The following is a 16,784-nucleotide window of genomic DNA, read 5'->3' on the forward strand; positions in this document are numbered from 1 at the left end:
GACTCGAACTCGGGACCTTTGCGTTTTACGTGCAAGTGCTATCCAAGCACGACTCGTGACCCCGCCCCACAGCTTCAGTTCCACCAGCTCTTCGTCTCCTACCTTCCAAACTTCACAGAAGTTCTCCTTGCAGAGCACTGGCCCGCGAAAGGCAAAGGTCCCGAGTTCGAGTCTCGGTCCGGCACACAGTTTCAATCTGCCCGAAATTTCACGACAATTGATGTTCTGCATAAACATTTTCTGCATTCAGGCAATTACGGACTAAATGGATTATGGTTAATTGTGTAATTCTCGACGAACACGAGCGCTGTAAATAAGGTTGTGTATTACTTACCATTACGCGACTTAGTTGTTATGTAGCGTTTATCCACGCTAAGTTGCCAGAGCATTGGATAAGCAATTTCCCCGTGGTCTGGAATTTTTTTGCTAACCTGGCCACGAAGCAGTCGCTTCTAGCTCGTACCTATGCTAGTCGTCTTAGTTCAGTCCACCCTAATGGGCCTTTGATGTGACTTACTTGTGCTAGGCCTACTCCGTTCGGTGAACGGTTAGTGATTTAGCCCATAGTGTTCGTGCTTGACGGCTGAAGTCAGTATTACCCATGCGGGTGTGAAATTCGTTAAGACACCTGTAAGCAGACCACTGTGATGGCCGTTACTGAGGAGAGACTACATTACGCGTATTGCCTGCCGTTGGTTTATGGTCTCAGTGCTGGACACTGCGAACAGCATTAGCAGCCGTGCTCTAGACTGTTGATTTGGTTAACGTAATAAAGTGCCAGAATTCTGGTTCGTTAGTGTAAGCTATAAGTATTGTCCCCATACTCAAACAAGTTGATTGAGCTATAAGGTCCAGGTCGAAGTTAACTATCAGTGTAAACATGGTTCAAATGGCTCTGAGCACTATGGGACTTAACATCTGTGGTCATCAGTCCCCTAGAACTCAGAACTACTTAAACCTAACTAATCTAAGGACATCACACACATCCATGCCCGAGGCAGGATTCGAACCTGCGACCATAGCGGTCACGCGGTTCCAGACTGAAGCGCCTAGAACCGCACGGCCACACCCGCCGGCTCTATCAGTGTAAGATCTGAAAAGTGAATAGGGCTGGCCTCTGAATAGTAATTGTTTTTGTTGTTGTGGTCTTCAGTCCTGAGACTGGTTTGATGCAGCTCTCCATGCTACTCTATCCTGTGCTAGCTTCTTCATCTCCCAGTACCTACTGCAACCTACATCATTCTGAATCTGCTTAGTGTATTGATCTCTTGGTCTTCCTCTACGATTTTTACCCTCCACGCTGCCCTCCAATGTTAAATTTGTGATCCCTTGATGCCTCAAAACATGTCCTACCAACCGATCCCTTCTTCTCGTCAAGTTGTGCCACGAACTTCTCTTCTCCCCAATCCTATTCAATACCTCCTCATTAGTTATGTGATCTACCCACCTTATCTTCAGCATTCTTCTGTAGCACCACATTTCAAAAGCTTCTATTCTCTTCTTGTCCAAACTATTTATCGTCCATGTTTCACTTCCATACATGGCTACACTCCATACAAATACTTTCAGAAACGACTTCCTGACACTTAAATCTATACTCGATGTTAACAAATTTCTCTTCTTCAGAAACGATTTCCTTGCCATTGCCAGTCTACATTTTATATCCTCTCTACTTCGGCCATCATCAGTTATTTTACTCCCTAAATAGCAAAACTCCTTTACTAATTTAAGTGTCTCATTTCCTAATCTAATTCCCTCAGCATCCCCCGATTTAATTTGACTACATTCCATTATCCTCGTTTTGCTTTTGTTGATGTTCATCTTATATCCTCCTTTCAAGACACTGTCCATTCCGTTCAACTGCTCTTCCAAGTCCTTTGCTGTCTCTGACAGAATTACAATGTCATCGGCGAACCTCAAAGTTTTTCCTTCTTCTCCATGAATCTTAATACCTACTCCGAATTTTCCTTTTGTTTCCTTTACTGCTTGCTCAATATACAGATTGAATAACATCGGGGAGAGGCTACAACCCTGTCTCACTCCTTTCCCAACCACTGCTTCCCTTTCATGCCCCTCGACTCTTATAACTGCCATCTGGTTTCTGTTCAAATTGTAAATAGCCTTTCGCTCCTTGTATTTTACCTCTGCCACCTTCAGAATTTGAAAGAGAGTATTCCAGTTAACGTTGTCAAAAGCTTTCTCTAAGTCTACAAATGCTAGAAACGTAGGTTTGCCTTTTCTTAATCTTTCTTCTAAGATAAGTCGTAAGGTTAGTATTGCCTCACGTGTTCCAACATTTCTACGGAATCCAAACTGATCTTCCCCGAGGTCCGCTTCTACCAGTTTTTCCATTAAAGGATTACATATCGCGGTTTTTCCTTCTTGGGCTGGGAAAGCTACTACCTGCTTTAGTTATTGTTAATACCAAGGCTGCCTAGTACCAAGTTATTCGTAACGCATGTTATCCAGCATGCTAGCGGGCCAGATTGGTAAATTTAATAGCTACACACTCGGTGCCGTTTGAGTGGTCGACGTGGCATTGACTCGACAAGTCTTTCAAAGGCCCATGCAGAATTATGGAACCATCTATAGCCGCCCATGATTGCGAAAGTGTTGCCATTGCAGAGTGTTGCGCACGAGCTGACCTCTTGATTATGCACCGTAAACGTTCGATGGGATTCATGTCGGGCGATCTGACCAGATTATTTGGTCGAGTTGTTCAGAATGTTCTTCATACCCATTGAGAATAATTGTTGCCCGGTGACATGGCGTATTGCCATCCATAGACATTCCATCGTTGTTTAGGAACATGAATCCATGAACGGCTTAAAATGGTCTCCAAGTAGCCAAAAATAACTATTTCCAGTCAATGATCGGTTCATTTGGACCAAAGGATACACTTCATTCCATGTAAAGCCCCCACCATTACGGAACAACCGCCAGCTTGCACAGTGCCTTATTGACAACTTAGGTCTATAGCTTCGTGGGGTCTGCGCCAAACTCGAACCCTACCATCAGTTCTTGCATCTGAAATCGGGACTCATCTGATCAGGCCACGGTTTTCCACTCAATATCGTCACGAGCCAAGGAGAAGCGCTGCAAGAGATGTCGTGCTGTTAGCAAAGGCACTCGTGTCGGTCGCCTGTTGCCATAGCCCATTAACGCCAAATTTCGCGGCACTGTCCTAACTGACACGTTAGTCGTATGTCCCACACTGATTTCTGCAGTAAAAAAAAAAAAATAATGGAAATGAGCATATAGCATCGTTGGCCGGGAGGCCCCATCCGGAGAAGTTCGGCAGCCAACTGCAAGTCTTATTTCAATCGACGCCACATTGGGCGACTTGCGCGCCGGTGATGAAACTGAAATGATGATGAGGACAACACAACACCCAGTCCCAAGGCGGAGAAAATCAACCCGACCGGGAATCGAACCCAGGCCCGCTTGCATGGGAGGCGAGCACGTTACCACCCAGCTAAGCAGGCGGGCTGATTTCTGTGGTTATTTCACATTAAGTTGCTTGTCTACTAGCATTGACAACTCTATGCAAAGGCCTCTGCTCTCGGCGTTAAGTGAAGACCCTCTGGCATTGCATTGTTCGTGGTGGGAGGTAATGCGTGAAATTTGGTATTCTCGGTACACTCTTGACACTGTGCATCTCGGATTATTGAATTCCCTAGCGATTTCCGAAATGCAATGTCCCGTGCGCCTAACTCCAAGCCGGCCGCTGTGGCCGAGCGGTTCTAGGCGCTTCAGTCCGGAACCGCGCTGCTGCTGCGGTCGCAGGTTCGAATCCAGCCTCGGAAATGGATGTGTGTGATATCCTTAGGTTAGTTAGGTTTAAGTAGTTCTAAGTCTAGGGGACTGATGACCTCAGATGTTAAGTCCCATAGTGCTTAGAGCCATTTGCATCATTTGAGCCTAACTCAAACTACCATTCCGTCTTCAGATTCTGTTAATTCCCGTCATGGAGCCATAGTCACGTCGGAAACCTTTTCACATGAATCACTTGAATACAAATGACTGCTACGCCAATGTACTGCCTTTTTCTAGCTTGCGTGCGCGATACTGCCGCCATCTGTAGGCCTATATGTGCATTTCGCTATCCCATGACTTTTGTCCCCTCTGTAGACCTTGCCAAACCCACCATTGCTTGGGCACTCATTTTGCCAGTACTTATATGTACTCCTGCAGCAGACTCGATGTGAGATGACTCCAGACTGTTTCTGTACGCTGGACGCAGGTGCTTTGTGTGTCTACAACGCAAAAGTAAACGTCTTCATGGCAGTGTCTCTTTATATCTCTGTAGATGGCTATTGTATTCGCCTACAGACGTTTGCGCTTCGCAGTTGAAAGCTGCCAAAAGTGCTGTCTGGTCTCAAATGTTTCTTTAATTTGACTGGACTGCAGGAGTAGTCTTATTAGTAAAAAATAAATGTATTAAAACTTCATGCATGATGCATTTTTCACGCATCCCAGTGTTTATGACGTCACATCTCTTGTATTACCTTTGGTACAATGATATAATTTTGTAGGTTCATGTACCGGCATATGTACATACTGTCTGCTAAATTTAAACATTATACATGATGGTCCTTATCCCCCCCCTGCCCCCCCGCCCACTCCAGTGATCGTTGTCTGACAGTAAGTGATACGTGAACCAAGTTTGGTTAAAATCGGTCGAGTGGTTTAGGAGGAGATGTGACACACCACACACACACACACACACACACACACACACACACACACACACACACACACAGAAAGAGAGAGAGAGAGAGTTTTGGTCTATTACGAATTTGGTTTGCTTGCAAGCCCTAAGAAATTTGAAGTTATTAAAACCGTTTGGAGAGCTTCAAGCCATAGAGATCATTTTTAGATTATCGAAACATTTCAAGACTTTGTGTTCACATTAAAGTAATCTTTTTTTCTTTTTTTAGTCCAGAAATTCAGATTTAATTATCTCAGTCAATTTGAAGTTTCATGAATGTAGTAGTGAGTTGTTTTAAGCTGAAGAAAGAACCGTTGCCAGATAGAGTTCGTAAGTCACAGCGTCTTTGGTAGAGGACTTTAGCCAGCCTTCTGCCTTCTGTGGATGGCGTCGGAAAATAAACTGTTGTTGGCGGTGCCAGTTAATGGCCTGCGACTTATACGGCTCTCTGTCTCAGAATACACTGTTGGTCCTTGTCGCGAGTGTATATTGCAACTGACTTAATCTGTTGCAGCTACGACCTCGCTACTAGGAAGAAGATATAGCGAAAGACGTAAAGACGTTAATTGTTCTGTTCTTTAGGAATTTGAATAAAGGAAGTTCAGCACAGTCGTGTCAGTCAAATAAACCGAGTCCTGCATTTCTTAACCATCTAATCGCCACAACTCTTGTAGCAACATGACATGTAATAAAAATGTGAATGAAACATACTCACTTTAGTTTCACAGCGTGATTTTCCTTCATGGCATGGAAAGATATGAAACAATACAAGCAGGGAGCAAATACCCTGCGGAGTTTGATAAATCCAAAAAATTATAAAACAACAAAATTATACGGGAGATGGATTGACTGTCACCTTTCAGTCGTGTCGGCGAAACCACTGGATTGCAAACCTATGTTTATTATAATTATTTGCTTGTTTCAGTGTCCTCTACTCGACCCTTTCGCTTGTTCACTTAACAGTAGATCAGGGGTGCTCAACTGTCTTAGGCTTGAGACCTAGTACATGCAATTTAGTCCATTTAGAGATCTACCAACTTAAAAATTCATGAAAGGTTTAAACACAAAAAATAATAGACAAAATTAATCATTTTAATTACACAAAATACATAAAGGTAATTTTCTCTAGATCAAAAGTTGTAGGCCTACTGCTCAGTTTTCAGGTGGAAAAAATTAAAATATACACCGTCATAAAAAACTACACTAAACACCTCCCGAACAGGCTATGAAGGCCCAACGGTACGACCGGCCGCCGTGTCGTCCTCAGACCACAGGCGTCACTCAATGCTGATATGGAGGGGCATGTGGTCAGCACACCGCTCTCCCGGCCGTATGTCAGTTTCCGAGACCGGAGCCGCTACTTCTCAATCAAGTAGCTCCTCAGTTTGCCTCACAAGGGCTGAGTGCACCCCGCTTGCCAACAGCGCTCGGCAGACCGGATGGTCATCCATCCAAGTGTTAGCCGAGCCCGACAATACTGAATTTCGGTGATCTGACGGGATATACCCCATCATAAATGTTGAAAAAATTTCAGTGAACTAATTGGCTGTGCATCTAATTGGCAAGTTTATTACACTGAAACGACAGAAAGCTGGTGCAGGCATGCGTATTCAAATACAGACATACTTAAACAGGCAGATTACGGTGCTGCGGTCGGCAACGCGTATATAGGACAAGTGTCTGATGCAGTTGCTACATCGGTTACTTCTGGTACAAGGGCGAGTTATCAAGATGCAAATGGGTGACGTGATGCTATAGTCGGCACACGAGCCGGCCGTTGGTGGCCGAGCGGTTCTGGCGCTACAGTCTGGAACCGCGCGACCGCTACGGTCGCAGGTTCGAATCCTGCCTCAGGCATGGATGTGTGTGTTGTCCTTAGGTTAGTTAGGTTTAAGTAGTTCTAAGTTCTAGGGGACTTATGACCTCAGCAGTTGAGTCCCATAGTGCTCAGAGCCATTTGAACCATTTTTTTTTCGGCACACGAGCGATGGGACAAAACATCTCCGAGGTAGCGACGAACTGGGGATTTTTCGATCGTTTCACGAGTGTACCGTGAACATCAGGTTAATTATATATATATATATATATATATATATATATATATATATATATATATATATATATATGACCTAGTAGATAGGGTCGGAAGTTCCATGCGGCTTTTCGCGGATGATGCTGTAGTATACAGAGAAGAGAGAAGTTGCAGCATTAGAAAATTGTAGCGAAATGCAGGAAGATCTGCAGCGGATAGGCACTTGGTGCAGGGAGTGGCAACTGTCCCTTAACATAGACAAATGTAATGTATTGCGAATACATAGAAAGAAGGATCCTTTATTGTATGATTATATGATAGCGGAACAAACACTGGTAGCAGTTACTTCTGTAAAATATCTGGGAGTATGCGTGCGGAACGATTTGAAGTGGAATGATCATATAAAATTAATTGTTGGTAAGGCGGGTACCGGGTTGAGATTCATTGGGAGAGTCCTTAGAAAATGTAGTCCATCAACAAAGGAGGTGGCTTACAAAACACTCGTTCGACCTATACTTGAGTATTGCTCATCAGTGTGGGATCCGTACCAGATCGGGTTGACGGAGGAGATAGAGAAGATCCAAAGAAGAGCGGCGCGTTTCGTCACAGGATTATTTGGTAACCGTGATAGCGTTACGGAGATGTTTAATAAACTCAAGTGGCAGACTCTGCAAGAGAGGCGCTCTGCATCGCGGTGTAGCTTGCTCGCCAGGTTTCGAGAGGGTGCGTTTCTGGATGAGGTATCGAATATATTGCTTCCCCCTACTTATACCTCCCGAGGAGATCACGAATGTAAAATTAGAGCGCGTACGGAGGCTTTCAGACAGTCGTTCTTCCCGCGAACCATACGCGACTGGACCGGTAAAGGGAGGTAATGACAGTGGCACGTAAAGTGCCCTCCGCCACACACCTTGGGTGGCTTGCGGAGTATAAATGTAGATGTAGATGTAGAATACGATAAAACATCAAATTTCCGAATTCGCTGCGGCAGGAAAATGACCCTGCAAGAACGGGACCAACGACGACTGAAGAGAATCGTTGAACGTGACAAAAGTGCAACCCTTCTGGAAACTGCTGCAGATTTCAATGCTGGGCCATCAACAAGAGTGAGCGTGCGAACCATTCAACGAAACATCATCGATATGGGCTTTCGGAGCCGAAGGCTCACTCGTGTACCTTTGATGACCGCTCGACACAAAGCTTTACGCCTCGCCTGGGCCCGTCAATACCGACATTGGACTGTTGATGATGGGAAACATGTTGACTGCTCAGACGAGTCTCGTTTCAAATTGTATCGAGGGGATGGACGTGTACGGAAACAACCTCATAAATCCAAGCGGCCTGAATATCAGCAGGGGACTGTTCTAGTTGGTGAAGGCTCTGTAATACTGTGAGGCGTGTGCAGTTGGAGTGATATGGAACCCCTGATACATCTTGATACGACTCCGAAAGGTGACACGTACCAAGCATCCTGCCTGATCACCTGCGTCCATTCATGTCCATTGTGCATTCTGACGGACTTGGGAAATTCCAGCAGGACAAAATGACAACCAACACGTCCATAATATCTGCAGAGTGGCTCCAGGAACACTCTTTTGAGTTGAAACACTTCCACTGGGCACCAAACTGCCCAGACATGAACATTATTGAGTATATCTAGGACGCCTTGTAACGTGCTGTTCAGAAGAGATCTCCAACCCCTCGCAATCTTACGGATTTATGGACAGTCCTGGAGGATTCATGATGTCAATTCCCTCCAGCACTACTTCAGACATTAGTCGAGTCCATGGCAAGTCGTGTTGCGGCACCTCTGCGTGCTCGCGGGGGCCATACACGATATTAGGCAGGTGTACCAGTTTCTTTGGCTCTTCAGTGTATATTCTGGTGAACATATTTTCAGTCAGTCTTACATAGTGTGAGAGTTGAGGACCAGTATGTTTATTTCTACACTTCGGTTTCACTGTGTTCTTCGTTGAAAATGCTGCCTCACATAAACAAGTTTATGCAAAAGAAACGATAAATCGTACGATGTCACATTCACAATGTTAGGGAAGGTTTCTACAATCACTAATTTCCAAAAGCTATCTTCATTATATTTTCGTTTGAAAGAAATATCGTTTAGAAATCGAATAATTTCCTCGTCAAGTTCAGTCTCACTTCGAGAAGTCTACTCACTTTACTTTAAATGTCTTCCACATCCACTTTTTGGAAAGGTTCCATGCCTTGAAATCTGAAAACCCATTTTCAAACTCTGTTTCAGTGCTGTCACGTTGCCCGAATGCTTCCTCGCAGCTTCTTGATCCAATGATATTTGCTGACACAGTACGACAGTTTTGATTGTGAAACTTCCTGCCGGATTAAAACAGTGTACCGGACCGAGACTCGAACTCGGGAAGCTTTGCCTTTTGACTGTATTTGAGGAAAATGTTTCAAATGTAATTTCAGTTCGCGAATAATAATCTAACCTTGCAGGAGGAACGACTGTTGCTTGGCACGAGCGTTAAAGACGGTGAAATGCAAATAGAGACGAAAGAGGAAAAGACTGCGTTGTTAGATGTAGCGTCTTACAAATAGCATGCGAATCACTCATTGGCAACAAACTGGTGTTTTACAACAACAACAACAAAACAGATTTCGGACAAAGGATTTGAAAGATCGACTTACTGAGCCATGGTGATCGACCGGTCGATTGCGATTACCGGGTTGACTAACACTGCTGTAGGAGATAGTTTCGGAAACGGACGGTGCCGAGTGCGTGGCCTTCAAAGGGGAGCGCTCTGTTACGAGAAATAAAAGACAGAGCAAAAGCGAAGTGAGTGCAACAGTAACTGAGCGCTTCGGTGGCAATGCGAAGGTGGGGTGAGCGTTTTGGCAGCGTCGCGTCTTGACGCCGCCGGCACGAACGGTGCTGACGCTTTAGTTTTTGTGGACGGTGCGGCGTGCGGGACGCAGCACGGAAGGCGCCGTTCCCGCCAGGCGTCGCTTGTCTGACCAGGCAGTCCGAGCGCTGGGGTACACCACTTCACACCTCGGTGTCACGGAGCCGTTTTCTTGGTAAACGTAGCTGGTTGCGTTTGTTCGGATGTGAAACCTAAACGTGGTTCGAAGCACTTTCCAAGTAGCCTCTTCAGTACAAATGCAGCATCCTATATAGAAAGACGTGTCATAAGAGGGGTATTCATAAAGTTTTAACCATCATTTCGAGAAAAGCAATTTACGAGAATGGACCTTGATTATGCTAGCTCTCCTACAGATATTTACCTTTCTTTGTGACATCGCACTATTGTACCGTTACAGTTTGGTACTCACGGGCGACATAAGTGGGAAGAAATTGCCCCAGTTTGCGGGAGAGATAGATGTAAACAGTCCAGTGTTATTTTAGATCCCAACCAGCAGTGAGGCGTCGGCTACGTTCAAACTGGTAAGGAGTCCCTGATTTGTTTAGATACTGGGGGGAAAGTTTGTGGGAATTCGTAACACTAACAAGGAAAAGAAAATTGTGAAGTAGGGCTCGTTCATGGAAAGTTTCGTACAAACTTAATTGTCAAACTGCCTATTGGCTTTTGTCTCGGGTTCTTCGGCCGACGTTCATATAATGATTTTTCTGACGTTTCGCCAGCACGAGCTTCACCCTCCATTGCCGGTGGTGAACTGGAGCCGAGCTCGCGGGCGCAGACTATATGTACCTGGCGCGCCAACGTCCGAGGGCTTCTCTGCGGTCATTTCCGGTGCGGTTTTCCTCTTGCTACCTGCGACTGTCGTTCGCTGCAGTACGGGAAGCCAGGATCCGTTTACCTTAAGGCTTTCCTCTTCCTTGTTCAAACTGTTCGCGTGTTTTTGTATTTCTACAGCTTCTCTGAACAAGCGCGTGTGATAGTGCTTCTCTACAGCCAGAACTTCCGTGTCGGCAAATTTTATTACGTGGTCGGTCTCATTCAGTGCGTGCTCTGCCACGGCCGATTTCTCCACCTGCCCCAACCTGAAATGTCGCTTATGCTCTTTGATCCTGGTGTTGATGGATCGTCCAGTCATTCCGACATAAACTTTTCCGCATGTGCATGGTATACGGTATATTTCCGACATTGCAAGTGGGTCTCTTTTCTCCTTCGCCGATCTAAGACACTCTTTGATCTTCCTTGTCGGTTTGAAAATCGTCTTTACGCCATGTTTGCGCAATGTAGGAATGACTGGACGATCCATCAACACCAGACTGGACATAGAAAAAAACAAGCAGGGAAGTTCAGTCTATACATGTAGAGAGAGAAGATTTTTGTATAAAATATTTTTTATTTACTTACTAAACCATTGACTACAACTTGCATTTAATGTTTGAATGCAGTTATGTCTCTCTATCATGCTTTCGGTTGGGTGGTTGATCTTGGGGAGAGGACCAAACAGTGAGGTCATCGATCCGTATGCTTTTGACAGATATGAACCTAATGTAAGTTCTAGTGGCAACAAGATATTTTTTGTGTACTAAGTGTAAAATTTAGCAGTTTTCGATTTTTTCTCTTACTTGTGCTGTGAAACCTTGCTTCTTGCCAAGTTTCATGATGTAGGTCGAAATACCCTGCAGGCTTTGATGAGTGAGTTTTCAAGCATCAAAATGCGTGACATAGGTTCCCGTACCCTTTAAATGCATGGACTTGAAACCTTAAATTTTTTGCACCGCCAAAATACCATAGACTTTATTATATGACATAAATTTCATCTTGATATGTCTACCCGTTCCTGGGAAAGACATGTTTTATCAGACTGATAGACGAAAAGTCGGATAATAGGTGACAATTTTGTTTTTCGTGTGATAAGTTTAGAAATGAAGAAATCACGTAATTTTTCTTTCTTGTACCGTGAAGCCTTGCTTCTTAGTAACTTTCATTATTTATGTCAACGGTAGTCCCATGTTGGTTTTGAAGAGTATTTTTAAATATGTGACATACATGGCCATATGATTTGATCACATTGACTTAGACGCCAAACTATTTTACTCTCCAAAGGGACATTAGTATATGACAAATTTCAACTTGATACGTCGATCCCTGGGAAAAAGGGTTCTTAACAGTTGGACTGACAGACAGACAAAACAGCGATCCTATAACGGTTCCGTTTTTTACTGATTGAGGAATGGAGTCTTAAAAACGGGAATGTATTGAGAAATGCTAATGTAACAGGATACTGAAAAGCTCAGGGCAGCTTTCACTGATGTTACGCGATTACAAAACGTCACATGGAACAAGTACGAGTATTAAACCATACAATATACACAATTAAGACCAAATTGGAGAGAGCACGCCGAACTGTAAGAAGTAGATCAAACTGACAAAGGGGGGAGGGGAGGGAGGGTTTTTTTGTTTCCAATGAATCTTCTCGCATGGCTGGCGTCGTTGGTGTGCAGTCGTATTGGAGATAGTCGTGATCACAAAACTGATGAAACGACGAGCAAAATCGAATGTCACTGCTACGTCGTGTTCAAGTTAATCAGCAGTTAGATCGCTGTTACGGCATGAAGGTGAACGTCTTTAGCATTCTGAGGCAGACAACAAGGAAACTGCGTATGGAAAATGTTGTTGATATAATAAATCACAGTGACTGGAAGCACTGTTTGATTTGCATGTCTCTGCTCATTAACTCGGCACGAATCCGGTTGCGAGGTTGTGGACATAGGCGGGAGAACGTGCTGTCTGCGTAAAGAAGTGTGACGTCAGACTGCAGCGTTGAAATGAATACTTTTTGGTAGTACAGAGAGTTTCATGTTGTCGTTTGAGATTGGAAAAGAAGCGCTGTTTTTGGCCGTATTCTCGGTTGGAGGGAATCCTTGTGGATGGACCGCAGTGGTTCGTAATTTTGCGATTCGCGACTGGCACCGTTTTGGCGGCAAGGAATATGTAAGACGTAAGTGAGCGCCGCATAATAAGGTGTCCGGACCGACTTGGCACAACAGCGTGGTAAAGGGTGCAGCATCTTGGAGACCTGCTGAGATGCTGACGCTTACCGTCTCCGAAGAGAGGCCTGCAGGTCTGCACCGCGCTCCCTTAAAAAGGGCCCTGAAGATTCGATGATTCTTGTTGGAAGATCTTGGGTAGGAAACAGTTACGGACTTCTTCACGCAGCAAGACACGATGTTTTACCAAACGGTTATCTTCAACTTGGTGAGTCGGTGGAGTGATTGCCTCAATGGTAACAGCGATTTTACGTGATTGGCATACCGATTCTAGACTATCCAGCCAACGAACAGAAACGTTTTGATTGCCCCTTACATTTTTTTGATCCTTCTGCAATACTATTCTTCATATGCTCGCACTGTCGTGTTACATGGTTTCACTCTTACGTACAGAGCCGATTATCGAAGTATTATTTTAGTGACTTCTTCCCAGTCTTCATTAATCTTAGCATATGACTGCTTTCGTCGAAAACACTTTTCTCCCAGCGCAACCGTACACTATAACTTCCTACTTGTTGTGAAACTTGCTTCCTGAACATTTCAGTTCTTTCACTGTTCTAACATACATTACTTTCTTGTGCATCTGATAGTACTGTCTAATATGATACTCTGTGTCTCTTCTGCTCACTAGACCCCGCAGCCGAAGTCGCTATCCCATTAATATAGTCGTTTAGAATCACTCTAGTGAAAGATACGTTCATTATAAGGGTTTGGAGGGCAGAGGAAGAGAAATGACAGCATACAATTCCTGAGCACCAGATTTCGTGACGAAGTCCGGGGAGGCAGTCAAATCTCTTCACAAGGTCCATTGGAGGAAATATGTGGCAGTACTACTGGCTGTTGGCTTCCTTGGTGAAATTCATTAGAAGCATGGTTGGTTCCGGTATTGAGCTTCATCGTCTGCCTTTCATTAGTTTCTATACTCATTCATAACGCAACACTGTACAATTACTCGTCACAGACGTTCACGCTGTGTATATACGCCTTTAACATTTCGACGACGGGTTGGTCTCTCTGCACCTACGTCAATACTCCACAAACCATTTTAGGGTGTGTGGTGGAGGGTACTTTATGTCCCGTTGTCACTACCCCTCTTTCCTGTCCCAGTCGCGAATGGTGCGCGGGAAGAACGAGTCTTGTCAAGCCTGCAGGTGACGTCGAGTCTCTTCATCATTACCTTCAAAGTTTTTAGAGAGATATACGTGAGATGAAGAATTACGTTGCTTGTCTCTTCTAGGAATCTATGCATTCGGAATTTTAACGGTAATGCACATAGTCGTGCACAACGCCTTTCTTTTAGTACTTGCCCGCCGGCCGTAGTGGCCGAGCGTTTCTAGGAGCTACAGTCTGGAATCGCGCGACCGCTGCGGTCGCAGGTTCGAATCCTACTCGGGCATGGATGTGTGTGATGTCCTTAGGTTTGTTAGGTTTAAGTAGTTCTAAGTTCTAGCGGACTGATGCCCTCAGAAGTTAAGTCCCATAGTGCTCAGAGCCATTTAAACCATTTTTACTGCTTGCCACTGGAGCTGGACGAGAATGTCCGTGTTGTTTCCAGGCATACTAAGGGAATTTTTGACAGTACGCTCTGCTCTTCTTTGGTGCATCTTTACTTCCTCTCTTAGCCTTAATTGTTAAGGCTCCCGGGATGACGAGCAATACTCAATTATTGGTCGCACGAAGGTTTTGAAATCTACTTTCTTTGTGGACGAGCTACAACCAGTTCGACGACGAACCGTTATGATAACGTGCAGGAACCAATGTGCCAGGAACCAATGGAATGGAATGGCCCTCGATGCCAATCGTCATAAACCCAACCGGGCATGCATGGGACTAGTTAAGTCTTACATTGGGTCGTCATAAGAACCGTGCTCACACGTTCTGTGTACTCGGGAGGGACGCCGTCAAAGACCAGAGTACCCTTTTTTATGGAATATATGACGCATTTTTTTCTTTGAAAAATTGCCTCCAAAATTAAGCTGCGTCTTATATTCGAATTAATGTAAAATAGCCATATATTCGATGTCGTGGGGAACCTGTCTCAATCTGGCAACAATGGATGCAATTGGCAGCAGCAGTACACCGATGCGACGAACATGAGATGCGGGGATTCACTAGCTTGCTAACACTGTGTCCCTCCCACCCCGCCATCACAATCCCAGAACACCGTCCAGCCTACGATGCGTCATTGCAGTCTGCGGTGCCAGTAAACTTGAATTGAAAGCGATTTGTGTTGCGATAACAGAACAGTATTTTTGTCAGTAGCTTGTTTCGTAATGGGAAAAATAAAAGGTATTCATAAGATACGGTCTGTAAATTGAGAGTAACAGCATATGGAAAGCACATGGAAGAGTAGTTGAGTGGCATTTCGGCCTCCCACCAACAAAAGAAAGCTATTCGAGATTGGTGGGCTAGTAAAGAAGAAGTTAAAAAAATGAGGATGACTAAATGTATAAATAGAGGACTGAATACAAAATGGCCAAAACTAGAAGATGACGTACTGAATTTGATTAAACGTCAACGTCAAAGTGGCATTGGAATTAAAACAAAAATGATTCAGATACACACTCGTAAGCTAGCGCTACAGTGAAACTTAACAGACTTCAAGGGTTGAGTTGGTTGGTGTTACAAGTATATGAAGCCTCATGGGCTTAGCATGCCAACAAAAGCTAAAACATCTCAGACAATGCCACAAGAGCAAGAAGAGAAAATATTATATTTCCAAGCCAGATAGCGAACATGGACGAAACTTCTGACATTTGATGTGTCGAGTAACACAACTGCTGCCATGAATGGCTCGAAAACCGTATGTGTAAAAACAAATGGACATGAAAAAATGCACTACACTGTTGTCTCATGTTGGGCTGACGTACTAAACTTAATATAATGATTATTTCAAAGCGCAAAACACTGCCAAAATCTTCTTAAATACTGCCAGATGGTGCTGTTCACGTAAGATGCACGAGGCTGGATGAAATTATAGATTAACAGAGTTTGGTAGAGAAGGTAAGGTGCTTTATTGAAGAAGAATTATTTTATTTTGCTAGATCAGTTCAGCAGCTATTTGAAAAATTTGGTGAAATAGAAACTGAGGCGGGAGAATACAGTCACGTACACTGACTAACAGATTGCCTTTTGTTTTCATTACTGATTTATTTTTATTTCACAGCGTTCTGTTTTTAGTTTAAGAAGACTTTTACGATATCCCCCGTTCTTATTGAATCCATCCCAGCCACGTTCGTTACTTTGCAGCTGCTGCAAAACTTCCTTTGCGCAGTTCAGTGTCGGGGTAACGCGGCCACGCAGCGGCCAGTGTTCCCGGGCCGTGGTCTCGTGATGCGGGGCGCTGGAGGCGTGAGGTCGCTCGTGACCCCGCATTCTGCACGCCACTCCCTCAGGACAAAAGCCCTTCTGGGAAACACACGGCAGGGTGGTCTCTCCACAACCGCGATGCACACACGGACCAATACCCTAAGCTCCACCCCACCCCCCCTCCCCACCACTAAAATGTTTTCTAACGGAAAATGTTCGTGATTCGTAAAATGTGTTGTCAAAGATATCTTCTGAAAACACAGATTCTTTAGTATTATGTAATGACATGCTGTCAAATTTTAGAATTTATATTTTTAGAATACAGGCTACAAGGCTAAGCTATGCAACAAAATCTTTAAAAAAATACAGCTTCGGGTGAGTAACAACAACAAAATAACATGTTGTAGACTCAGGCTTAAATAGGTAACCTACTAAAAGATTGAAAGGAAGAGCAAACTAAGAAGGAATGGCCAGAGGGCAAATGTAAGGACGTATAAGCATATATCAATAGGGGTAAGATAGGTACTGCCTACAGGAAAATTAAAGAGACCTTTGGAGAAAAGAGAATTACCTGTGTGAACATCAAGAGCTCAGATGGAAAACCAGTCCTAATCAAAGAGGGAAAGCTGAAAGGTGGAAGGTGTATATAGAGGGTCTATACAAGGGAGATGCAGTTGAGGGCAATATTATGGAAGAGGACATAGACGAAGATGAGAAGAGATATGACACTGCGTGAAGAATTTGACAAGGCACAAAAAGTTGAAACAAGGCCCCGGAAGTAGACAACATTC

This window comes from Schistocerca nitens, chromosome 4 (assembly GCF_023898315.1).
Source record: "Schistocerca nitens isolate TAMUIC-IGC-003100 chromosome 4, iqSchNite1.1, whole genome shotgun sequence".
NCBI lineage: Eukaryota > Metazoa > Arthropoda > Insecta > Orthoptera > Acrididae > Schistocerca > Schistocerca nitens.